Source organism: Lemur catta, chromosome 7 (assembly GCF_020740605.2).
Source record: "Lemur catta isolate mLemCat1 chromosome 7, mLemCat1.pri, whole genome shotgun sequence".
Lineage (NCBI taxonomy): Eukaryota > Metazoa > Chordata > Mammalia > Primates > Lemuridae > Lemur > Lemur catta.
The window spans coordinates 107,425,418-107,436,033 of NC_059134.1; the positions used below are offsets into that span (position 1 = coordinate 107,425,418).

The 10,616-nt window shown below is 61.0% G+C and overlaps 1 protein-coding gene across 1 annotated transcript in view; it reads right to left on the reverse strand.

The window, feature by feature from the left end:
• CHID1 (chitinase domain containing 1) overlaps window positions 1–3,318 on the reverse strand; it is a 28,636-nt gene extending 25,318 nt beyond the window's left edge. The window contains exon 1 of the mRNA XM_045558544.1: window positions 3,266–3,318. The gene's annotated coding sequence lies outside the window, so the exon portion shown is untranslated. The remainder of the gene's footprint in view (window positions 1–3,265) is intronic.
• Between the last annotated feature and the right edge of the window lie 7,298 nt (window positions 3,319–10,616).

Consider the following 10,616-nt stretch of genomic DNA (forward strand, 5'->3'; position numbering starts at 1 on the left):
AGACAGGTACTCCCAGTGCAGACTTCCCTGGGCAGCGAGTTTCCACACTTTGGCCACAACACACCTTCCTGGAGCAGCAGAGAGAACACAGCCCTGGGGCGGGGAGAGGTGGCTCAGGCCTGTAATCCTAGCACTCTGGGAGGCCAAGGCGGGAGGATAACTTGAGGTCAGGAGTTCAAGACCAGCCTTAGCAAGAGTGAGACCCTGTCTCTACTAAAAAATAGAAAGAAATTACCTGGGCAATTAAAACAACAACAAAAATAATCAGCCGGGCATGGTGATGCACTCTTGTAGCCCCAGCTACTTGGAAGGCTGAGGCAGGAGGATCACTTGAGCCCAGGAGTTCGAGTTTGCTGTGAGCTAGGCTGATGTCACAGCACTCTAGCCTGGGCAACAGAGTGAAACTGTCTCAAAAAAAAAAAAAAAAATACAGCCCTGGAGTGAGGTTGACCAGGAAGCTCCCCCACCCTCCCCCCACCTAGGAGGCAGGGAGCCACAGGACAGCAGGGTGGGTACAACAGCACCCAGTACACGGAGCCACAGGTCACGGCAGCAAATGCTGGAACTCTGAGGGGCTGGGACGGGGTGGGCATCAAATTCAAGGGAAGCCGCCTCCTGCCACCTCACCCAGCCCCACCATCTCTCTGCTGCAACTGTGAAGCTTGGTCGGCAACAGCCCAGGGGAAGTCGGGGGAATTCTGGCCATGGCACAGGGTGGGCGGCCCAGAATCTCCCAGATCTCGCCTGGCCAGGCTAAGGCTGCAGCTGCCTCAGCTCCCAGGAACCCCACCTTTGACTCCAGCCCCTTCCCCTTCCATGACCACAAGCTCCTTCTCTCTCTTCTGGGTGGAGAGCTAGGGCACAGAGGAATGAGGATGAGAAACCAGACAGGAGGGTGGTCCTCCAGGGAAGTGGGCTAGGAGTACCCTGAGGGGCACCCAGGTGTGCAACCACCAACCGCAGAGTTGGGCCTCCACCACCACCTGCCATCCTGCATACTTGAAACAAGGCCACCATCCATCCACAGGCCCATCTGCCTGTGACCTCCGTGACCCCTGACTTCACACCTCAGGGAAGGAAGGAGGCACGGGTGGAGGGATGGGGCTGATCTGGACGTGTGGAAGAGGAAGATGGTCCTGCCGGCTTCTGCTTCTGGCGGAAAGGGCACTGAAGCAGAACCAGACCGAGCACAAAGCCAGGGCTGGTACTGCCACCGACCGCCTGCACCTGGCAGGCCGGCCCTGGGATGAGGCGCTCGGATATGGGGCTGGGCCTCACTTGCCCAGGAACTGCCAGACAACTGCCCCGGGGAGATGATGCGCGTGTGACGCATGCGGGGCGCTCGTGCTGCCAGACCCTCATCTGCGCTTCGGCACCCCCACGGCTTCCCACTGCCCGCTCTGCTCCAAGGCCCTTGAGGGCAGACCCTGTGCCATGCTCTTCACCCAGTACAGACGCCCAGGCTCACACACCACGTCCTTGCATCAAAGCAGGTTTCTTCCCCAAACACCAATGAACAGCCTGAACAGACGGGTGTGGTGTGTGACGACAGGGCACAACCCCGACCCTGGTCACCCAGAAGGGTCTCAGAACCTACTCGTAACAAGCCACTGGCGGAGAGCCTAGTGTCCCCGCTACTCCAGGTTCCCAGTCCCACAGCTCCCGAGGACTGTCTCTGCGGTGTAGACGGGGAGTCAGGGCAGATGTCCTTCACGGTGACCCACGGAAAGAAATGCACTTTGCATCCAGCCCAGCACCCGTGTGCACGCGTGGAGTGGACGCACCCAGACCACGGTCATCCTGTGTGCACGAGCTGGGCTGCAGCCCAGACTGATCTCGCGCTTTGGGAACTCACAATTCGAATGCTGGTTGACGAGCCGAGTGTCTGTCACTGAGGACACTGCGGGCCCCCTTAGCTCACTTTCTCATTAACGCTGCTGTCCTTACAGAAGCACAGTGGTCACTGCGAGCTTTCACCTCTGAGCACAAGCTTTGGGGCCAACCGTGTTCCTATGGTGAGGAGAGCGTGAGCTCAGAAATGAAGAAGGGGTAAGAGGCAGGACACTCACAACCCCGGCTGACCTTTATTGACCACATGCCGCACACACCAAGCCCTGTGTGTCACCCGCAAGTTCTGTGCATCACCCTAGGGGACACAGGCACTGTGACCCCCTCCACAGATGAGGACACCGCGGGGGGCAGCCTGGCCTTCACGCTACTGCCCTTCCGCTGTGCTGCAGATACAGGACTGCGCGAGACGGCTCAAGGCCGGGTTTGTCACCGACCCTGTTTCTTGACCTCTGTGGGCTCAGGTCTAGTGACCTGGGTAGCAAGGGGCAGGCGAGTCACCCCCAGTTTGGAAAGTTCCAGGCTTGGGGTGGAGCTGAGGGTGGGCTCCAGCCGGGCGCATCCACCGAGCACCTGGACACCTGCCCGTCACCTGGAGGACACGCCGCCCACCGGCCTGGCGCCCTCCTGCCCCTGACCAGGGCTGGGGATCCTGGGGAACTGACGGCCACCACGCCGCCACACCCACCGCCACCTCAGCCACGCCGGCTTGTCTGCACACTCACTCGAGCTCTCGCGCACGCTCACCTGCCTCCGCGCCCTCGCGCCCTCACGGTCTGCCCACGCTCGCCTTCACACACTCACTGGCTCTCACACTCGCTCTCCACACGCTCCCTCGGACACGCTCGCCCGCTCACCTCACCCTCCAGCACACCCGCCCTCACGCTCACCCTCACCCCTGCTCACACGCTCACCCTCACCCCTGCTCACACGCTCACCCTCACCCCTGCTCACACGCTCACCCTCACCCTCACACCTGCTCACACGCTCACCCTCACACCTGCCCACACCTGCCCACACGCTCACCCTCACACCTGCCCTCACACCTGCCCTCACTCACCCTCACCCTCACACCTGCTCACACCTGCCCTTGCTCACCCTCACCCTCACACCTGCTCACACCTGCTCACACGCTCACCCTCACTCACCCTCACACCTGCTCACACCTGCCCTTGCTCACCCTCACACCCTCACCCTCACACTCTCGCCCTCACACCCTCATCGTCACACAGTCACCCTCTCCCTCTCGCTCCCGCGCATCCTCCTGCTCCCACACGCGCCCGCCCGGCGCCGCCCGCGCCCCCCACGCCCCGTTCTGTCCAGGGCGGAGCCTCGGCGCCCGGCGCGCCCACTTCGCGGAGGAGAAACTGAGGCCTTGCGAGGAGGAGGAGTAGGCGCCAGCCACCACCGGGCTCACCTTCATGTCAGGGAGGCCGGTCGCACCACCTTCGCGCGGCCGGAAGCCGCTCCAGTGCGCCGGAAGTCCCGCCCACAGGCCGCCCGTGCTCCGCCCGCCGCGCCACGCCAGCTTCCGCGCCGCCGCCGCGCACGGCACGCTGGGCCAGGGCAGGGGGCGGGGCAAGGCGGCTCGGGGCGGGGCAAGGCGGCCTCGGGGCGGGGCAAGGCGGCTCGGGGCGGGGCAAGGCGGCTCGGGGCGGGGCAAGGCGGCCTGGGACCCGGTCCGGCGCCGGCCCGGTGGACTTAGAGGCCGGACTCTGCGGACTGTGGGCCCCGCTCACGCCCGCGGCGAGCGCCCGGTGCCGCTCGGGGCCCGGGGCCAGGGTGCCGGGGCGTCGCCGCGTGCCCCAGCACAGGGCTCCTGGAGGGCTCGCGCCCGCGGGGACGTCGGGGCAACTGCGCCGCTGGCGTCCGCTCCCTGCCTTCTCTCCCGCACACGGGCGACGCGTCCAGGCTGCCCTCCTGCGCTCCCACTCTGGTCCGGCTGTGCGCACGGCGCACAGGCCAGTGTGCCGCCACGCCGTCTGCGCTCCCGGCCGTGGCCGCCGGGCCGTGGGTGGCCCTGCCCCGGGAAAAGCCCGCTGTCCACAGCCCCATCTTGCAGATTTCACCGCTGGAGCCCCAGAGGCAGACGGAACCCCATCCCAGCCCAGCGGGAGACGACTGGATACGCTCAGTCACGAGGCATCTTCTGCTCTGCCCAAGCCGACAGGTCCCCACGCCCATCTCTAGCTGGTCCCAGCAGTTTCCTGCCCAAAGCCGCAGGGCGTCCCCACCCCGCCCTGACCTGCTGTCCCCCAACGGGCGCTGGTCGGCTTCAGGGCGCACTGGGCGGCTGTTTCCGCTTTTCTGCTGCTTGAGAGGCTCCTCCCTGGACTGAACTTTGTTCTCTTTCTTTCCAGCCACGTTGCCTTCTTTCTCCTGCCCGTATTTCCTGCCGGCTGCCCCTAAGCCTTTCCAGAGGGGCTGAGGCCCAGGCACCTCACACCAGCTCGGCACTGGGTCTCAGTACGTGGCCTGGGTGGCGGTCTGCGGCCTGGCCTTTGGGATGACGGCCCTAGGTCAGGCCGGCTCTGGAGAGGGCTCCAGTGAGCTAGCTGTGCCGGCGTCCTGAGAGTTGCGCGGCCTGAGCAAAGTCAAGGAGGTCAGGGCAAGATCAAAAGTCATTGAAGTAGGAAAGGCACTTGGCCACCGTAGGATGCCATTGAGGTCAGAGGTCTTTAAAGCTAAAAAATTGCAAAATCCACTCAGAGTTCACTCTGGGCGAGCACTGCAGACCCCAGGAGAGGGTGGGGAGGAGGACAGGAGCCCAGAGCCAGCCGCCTCTGCAGAGCTCCCGCTGGGGGGCTCCTGGCAGGGGGTCCCGCTGAGTTGGCAGCCTCCCAGCTGGTGTAGCTTGTCCCCATGGGCCCCGGTGCCTGGATTGAAAACTGACTTCTTTAAGGGGGTACCCATCCTTTACCTGCGGGAAGATGTAGAATGAGGCTTAGAAAGGTTTAGGAGAATCAGAACCAAAGCGTTAGCACTTCTGTATTAAGGGAAACCTGAACACAGGCTGGGCACAGTGGTCACACCTGTGATCCAAGCACCCTGGGAGGCTGAGGCGGGAGGATCACTTGAGGTCAGGAGTTCCAGACCAGCCTGGGCAACATAGTGAGACCCCCTCATCTCTACAAAAAAATAAAAGAAAATAAAGAAATTCGAGTTTGAATTTATAACTTCAATAAATCGAATCCTAATTATTGAAATTTAATGTAAATCTAAGTAAAACCCCCTTGCCCAGGCACTAAGCCAGCTCCCAGCCCCCATTCCCAGGTCCCCCTACCACGGCAGGGTGTGGGGTGCCCTGGCCAAGGTCCAGGCTCTGAGCTGTGAGCTTGGGTCTGCCACCCTGAGACTGACCTCCTCCTGCCCGCGCCTGTCTGCACTGGGCACTGGGACTCAGGGAAGGGTGGGGCAGCCCCCAAGGAGTGAGGGCCTTACAGAAATGAGCCTTTCTGCTGCCAACTGCACCCCTGTTCCTGCTCTGGGGACACCCACAGGGCACACCCTTTGGGGACAGCCTTGAGGGCATCCCTGAGTTACCTTGGGGAGCCCAGCATGCGGCCTACACCCCGAAAGCACTGACACCGAGTTGTCAGAGGTGCCTGGGGCTGGGAGGCCTCTGGGGCTGGACAGTGTCTTCCCTAGGCTGGCCTGTGCTCCTGGGTGGGGTGAAGGTGGGGTCCCAGCCTCACAGTGGCCCTGGCTGCCCCCATTTGCTGAATCAGGGGCACAGCCTTTCCCGACAGCGGCAGCCCTGTGACTCCATCCTGTTTTAAACAGGAGGCCTTGGCCTGGGTCACCCGGAGGGCAGGACACAGGCCACTATTGCTGACCATGTCCTGTCACTCCTGGGCCTTGAAGCATTCTAGTTTAGAGGCCGGAAGCTCAGGAAGAGGGACACACACCAGGATCCCCTGCTGCCACACCCTCCCCCACTCACAGACAGACATCCTCTCCGGGTGCTGGGATAAGCAAATCCAGGGTGAGAAGCAGGGGAAGCAGCATGCTCACACACAGCGGAAGCTTCCAGATACAGCACTAGAGCCAGCACAGCACAGTCTCTGTCTGTGTCCCACATGTGGGCCCTGCCGGCCAGGCTGGCTGTGGCCAGCTCGATGGGTTTGAGTAGGTGTCTGGTCAGCTGCTAGGCAGGCGCTGAGCCCTGAGGTGGGCGTCTGCAATGGCGGGTGGCCCTAGTTTGTGCGTTTGTCCTTTGCAAAGGGCATCGTCCATGGGTTCCCCACTTCTCAGTCACCCACAACCAACTTAAATACCCAAAACAAAAGACAGCCGCCCGCCAGGCGCTGTGGCTCACGCCTGTAATCCTAGCCCTCTGGGAGGCTGAGGCGGGTGGATCGCTCGAGGTCAGGAGTTCGAGACCAGCCTGAGCAAGAGTGAGACCCAGTCTCTACTAAAAATAGAAACAAATTATCTGGCCAACTAAAATATATATATATAGAAAAAAATTAGCCGGGCATGGTGGCTCATGCCTGTAGTCCCAGCTACTCGGGAGGCTGAGGCAGGAGGATTGCTTCAGCCCAGGAGTCTGAGGTTGCTGTGAGCCAGGCTGACGCCACGGCACTCACTCTAGCCCGGGCAACAAAGTGAGACTCTGTCTCAAAAAAAAAAAAAAAAGAAAGAAAGAAGAGGGAGCGTGAGACATAGACCCAGGGAAGAAGGCCACGTGAGGATGGTGGCAGAGGTTGGGGTCACGTGGCTCGAAGCCCAAACTGCAAGGACGCCAGTGGCCCCCAGGAGCCTCCCTCAGAGCTCCAGAGGGAACCGGCCCTGCTGACACCTGGAGTTTAGACTTGTGGCCTCAGAGCCATGAGAATAAACCTCCACTGTTTTGAAGCCTCTGGTTTGTGGTCATCTGTTCTGGCAGCCCCAGGACACTCGTGCTGCGGCGTGGAACGGCCCGAGGGACGCTTTCTTACCTAGAGCTCTTCTGCTCAGGCCAATCTTAAAATTGACATGTATGGCATCAGTTCACCCTGGCTGGGCCCGCAGGGAAGGAGCCTGGGCTGGATGCCGGGCGGGTGGACGCTGGCCAACATGGAGCCCACCGGTGATGGACAGCCGACTGTCAGCAGGGCTGGTCTGCCCCTGGGGCCCCGGGGGCACTGCCCGACAGGGGGCTCAGTGAGCCCAGAGGTCCTGGGTCCCTGCCTGGGGGTGAATAGGACAGGATGTTCGCAGCCCCCTCCCCTGGCTGGTGCCCCCAGCTGGGCTGTTTCTGTGGCTTTGCGCATTCGGGAGGGGCGGGGTGGACATTTGCTGATGATTGACAGGCTAAACCCCTTCAAGACCTGAGGGAGTGGATGTGGGTGGCGTTGATGGTGTAGATGACATAGGACAGGATGGGGGATACCCTGATGTGCCCAGGCCCTGAGAGTCCCAGAAACTTCAATGACAACCCCCTCATACTGTTTTGGGGGTTCATCTTACACCCCCAGGTATAGTAATGCTTAGGTATTGATCAGGATCTAGGTTCGGCTGGGTATTAGAGCCCCAACAACAGCACAGAAACCTGGGCTGTTTCAGGCTGGCGTGGCCGTGCACAGCGTGGGGTGCAGCCTCGTGGTCCAAGACGGAGCGCCGGCTGTCAGAACCATTCCAAGTCGGTGGGAGGGGGAAGAGGGGGCAGGGTTTCAAAAACCTGTCCTCAAATGTGCACACACCACCTCTGTCATGGGCTGAATCATGTTTCCTAAAAACACATATGTGGAAGTCTCAACCCCGGTACGTCAGTACCCAATTTGGGGTTAAGGTCATGGCAGATGGGGTCACTAGGGTGGGCCCTAATCCCATAGGATTGGTGTCCTTGTAGAAGGAGGAGGTGAGACACAGGCAGAAGACGCCATCTACAAGCCAAGGAGAGGGGCCTCGGAAGGAAGCAGCCCTGCTGCACCTTGATCTTGGACTTTAGCCTCCAGAGCTGGGAGAAAATAACTTTGCTGTTTAAGCCGCCCAGTCGGTGGCACTTTGTTAGGGCAGCCCCAGAAACTAGTACAAGCGCCCTTCACGCTCTGCTGTCACCAGGCGACACCGAGCACCAGTGAGGCTGGGAAGCATAGTCTTTATTCTGGGTGCACCGGGTGGACGTGTGCCCCCTAAGTCAGGAGCTCAGTGTCAGGGCCCAGCCAGCAGTCCCTCCCCACACGCAGAGGTCTCCCCAGGGCCCCGAGGGTCCGTGCTGCTTCCTGCTCTGGGGGTACCAGTAAATGAGTAGCACGACTATGAGATGATGCAATGACCAAGTCCCTGGGGACAAAGCCATGGCAGAAGCCCCTCTGAGTGGTGAACTGCCCCAGCAACCTGTGTTCCCAGGAATCAGCGATGTCCCCACCTAGTACCCAATAACCCCTAACCATGTGGGTGTCTCTTCCGCTAGATTTGCTGATAAGTCATTGAGGAGGACGACTCACAGGACATGGTTGTGATGTTCCCGAAAGGTCTCTTCTCCCCCTGGGGCTGCCTGGTTCCCTTCAGCAAGGTGCCTGGGTCTGCGGCCTGAGCTGCCTCTGAAGTCAGGTGAGGGAGCGGGTGGTGCAAATCTGGTCTTTGTGGATCTTCTTGACGGCACACCTTGAGCAGGAGCCCCACCGGCTGCCCCTCTGTTGGCCCAAGGGTCCCCTGAGCAGGTAGCCCCCACCAGGGGCTGCTGCCAGACAGGCCTCCTTGGGGACATCATCGGCCCTGTGACCTAGTAGGGTGTCCTGCTTCCGTGGCCTGTGTCACCTCAGACCACCCTTCTGCTCTGAAAGCAGGGACCCCACTTCTGCCACTGTGCCCCTGCCTGTGGGCATGCGGGTCCTCTGTAATCTACACGTTTCCATGGCCTTGGTGGGAAGCGGCCTCCCTGAAGTGGCAGGTTCAGTGCTGAGTCCTCCGAATTCCCTTCTCTGCATGATATCCAGGAATTGCTGGCTTCTTAACTGTGTTTTAACAATGGCCACCCTGAGTCCGGCGTCCTGGAAGTCACCAGCAGCAGCAAGAGGGACCATAGCCACCCGAATTGGCTAGCTGACCCAGACGGCGGCAGGCTGCTCTCTCGGAACCCGTCCGGCGCACTGTCTCGGAACCCGTCCGGCGCACTGTCCACAGGGCTTTGCTGGCGTACAGTCAACCTCCCATGGTCCTCAAGGCTCAGCCTTCCCCCTTGGGGGTGACCTTGCGTGTGGATGTGTTGGGGCCTGACTCTCCCAGGTCTCAGGGCTGGGCTGGGCAGGGGCTCTGGGGAAGTGGGGTTGGGGTCCCGGCTTGCCCCACGTACCCATTCCTGTTCTCTGGCCCCGCACCATGCTCCAGCTTTCCCGTAAGACGCGTGGAGAGGCTGCGCGTTCATCTGCCGTGGCTGTTTCACAGCTGTCTGAGTCCAGCTGTGCATGGCTTTGGGCTCCCTGTTCCTCAGCTGTGAGAAACGAGATTTGCACCGTCACAGAGAGCCTCCCCTGCCCTGTAACGAGTGCCAAGGAGTCTGAGCTCGCCACTTGTCTTCTTCAGGTGGTCCAGCTGCATCCCCAGCACCCCCTGCCCCAGGATTCTTGCATTCCTCACACCCCATGCCCCATCCATGGCAGGGGACACTCGGTTCCCAGAGCCTGGCCTTCCCTGAGCATGTCACACCTGGGGATCACAGGGGATCACATGAACACAGGGTAGCTACCAGGTCTGAGGGCCCCTGCGTCCCTGTCCCTGAACACACACAGGTCCAACCACAGCCGGACCAGGCCACCAACCCCAATTTTCTGGAAGGGTCATTGTCTGCAACTCACTGCAGAGATCACATGAACACAGGGTAGCTACCAGGTCTGAGGGCCCCTGCGTCCCTGTCCCTGAACACACACAGGTCCAACCACAGCCGAACCAGGCCACCAACCCCAATTTTCTGGAAGGGTCATTGTCTGCAACTCACTGCAGAGATTATGAAAAGGAAACTGGTCCCTTGTAACCCTGACAGGAGGCCTGAGCAGGCTCAGGTCTGGGCAGGAGCTGTCAGTGTGGGACGTCCCCGCTCCACCAGGACACCACGGCCACACTGCAGGCTCCGGGCTCCGGCCTTTGCTTTTTCCTTCAAGATGCAAGCGCTGGGCTTGTGTCTGTGCCCGCCCAGTGGCCATGGATCGAGGAAAGAGACTGCCAGCTCCACCCCCCCTTGGGAACAGCACTGTGACCATGAGTGGCTAAAATGTGACAAATGGCCAAACAACTTAAGAAATAAAAGTTTTTCCAAGCACTCTACTGTCCTGAAGGTGGCCTCTCCCTCGCAGAGGAGTGGCCGTGGTCAGGGAGGCCCACGTGGACTCAGACTTGAGTCTGGGACAGGAACAAGCGTCCTAAACGGCTCGAGCACCTGGCAAGGAGAAGGCGCTGAAACGAAGTGGGGAGTCCTTGGCATGGCTGCCTGTCAGGACCTCTGGGACCCCTCAACACACTGTGGACAGGAGGACATCTGCGGAGGGGGAGGAGGCAGGACCTGCCCAGCTCCAGGCCCCTCCTCCGAGAAGTCCCTGTACCTCCCATCCACCTGCACTGCCCTGTTCTACGAGTGGCTCCTGCTTGTCCCAGTGGGTTAGGCAGGGCTGTGACTGTGGCGCTGGCCAGTGGCGGGGGCTGGTCCTTGTGGATTCTTGGACTGTCCGCCAGCGCAGCCCAGGGTGCCTCTTAGAGCACAGAAGTATGCTCGTGTCCAGAATTGACACCACATGTCTTCAGGGTCAGGGGAGGGCAGGCTCCAGATGGAGGGACAGGCTGAAGGAGAA